A 1,501-nucleotide genomic window follows, 5' to 3' on the forward strand; every position below is an offset into this window, starting at 1 on the left:
TTCAATCCACTTCTGTATCCTGCCTTTCAAAGCTCAGGGCACCAGGATTATCTTCTGTATCTGTGTCAATTGGATTCTCTTTTCTGTATGGAAGAGGGTCTGTGTAGCTTTTCTGTCGATTCTTCCATCTTACCAGAAGTCCTCCACATTGGCTTTTCTATACAGAAATCAGTGCAGACACTTGTTTTTTTGGGCTACAGTTAGGGATTAGATTACTTAAGAGTTCATTTGATTCAAAGATTCATTGGAAAACCACTTGTTGGAATCTTAGGTTCTGACTTCTTCTAGCACAGCTGGTAAATTATGGGAAGTTTACCAGTGTTGCCAGTACAGCTCCTAGCCACCTGTATCCCATATATATTTTTGAAAACACATTTGTCCAGTTGTTCATTTCTTCCTATTGAATATGACATACCAGACTGGGTGCCAGGCTACCAAAAATTAGTCAGCTTGTTTCAAGTTCTTCTCAATACTAAATATTCACCCATGAGGATCACTGCCACTTAGTGAATCAGTCAAGGCAAACAAAAACAAAGAGGACATGTCTCATCTTATTTCCAAACCCGGTTGCTGTTGGGCTGCATTTTCACTTGTCCAAGTGTCAAATGAGACTTGCTACAATGGTAAAGAATCACTCACCTTGAGGCCATGAAATGCTGAATTTCTTGGTAGCAGCAGGTCAATCTAAATCACACAAAAAGCAGAAAGCAGCCATAGAATGTGCCTGAGAAATGCCAGTCAGTTAGGTTTTTTAACCTTTGGTGGGATGTGAAAAGAATTAAAATGGGAATCTACTTCAGAGAAGATAAATAAAGTTGGTCCAATGGATTTTCCCACTATGTCTCAGCATAATCTTACTGAGTGTGATTTTTATGCCATCATCTCTCTTCAAGAGAAGTGTAGGTTTTTCATTGATCTATGCCATGATATTCCCAGGTATACATCCACTAAAATCTCAAGATGCTCACCATAGATGTCTTCTTTTCAGCCTAAAATCTCATGTGTAGGATTCAGGGGGTTTGGAATAACCTAAAAGACAGCAGGTCAACAAAGATCATCCTCAGGAACCATTTTAAAAAGGACACAGCTGTAAGAAAAAATTTAGGAAGAGATGCTCATCTCTCCAGGCAATGATGTGCCAGCTATTCCCAAAGGTATTGATTAAATCAGTAAACTCACAAACAAACTGTTAAGTCACCTTCTGAATATTAACAGGAATAAAAAATGTAAGGTAAGGGCAATGCCTAGAGTGCTCTGGACACAGAACAAACTCTCAGAAGCTTACAGACAGAAGAGGTATTTCTGTTGCTTACCATTGGCTGATATATTGAACAAAGACATTTCTGCATCCACTGACATTGTGCAAAGCATGAAAATACTAAGGGAATAACATTGTGGGGCTTATATAAAAGTGGATCTACCAATCAACTGCCAAGACACTCAGAATTGTATTCCTTTTCAAGAATTGTAGCTACAGCTCTTCTGAATGGGCCAGAGTCCT

General features: G+C 39.0%; 1 non-coding gene across 1 annotated transcript; it reads right to left on the bottom strand.

The window, feature by feature from the left end:
- Positions 1 to 838: 838 nt before the first annotated feature.
- LOC122150457 lies at positions 839 to 918 on the bottom strand. Its single transcript, XR_006163675.1, has one exon. It is a non-coding gene; the product is annotated as a small nucleolar RNA SNORD115 (small nucleolar RNA).
- Between the last annotated feature and the right edge of the window lie 583 nt (positions 919 to 1,501).

The sequence above is a fragment of the Orycteropus afer genome, unplaced genomic scaffold (assembly GCF_000298275.1).
Source record: "Orycteropus afer afer isolate SDZICR_OR568_19922 unplaced genomic scaffold, OryAfe1.0 scaffold00146, whole genome shotgun sequence".
NCBI classification, from domain to species: Eukaryota; Metazoa; Chordata; class Mammalia; order Tubulidentata; family Orycteropodidae; genus Orycteropus; species Orycteropus afer.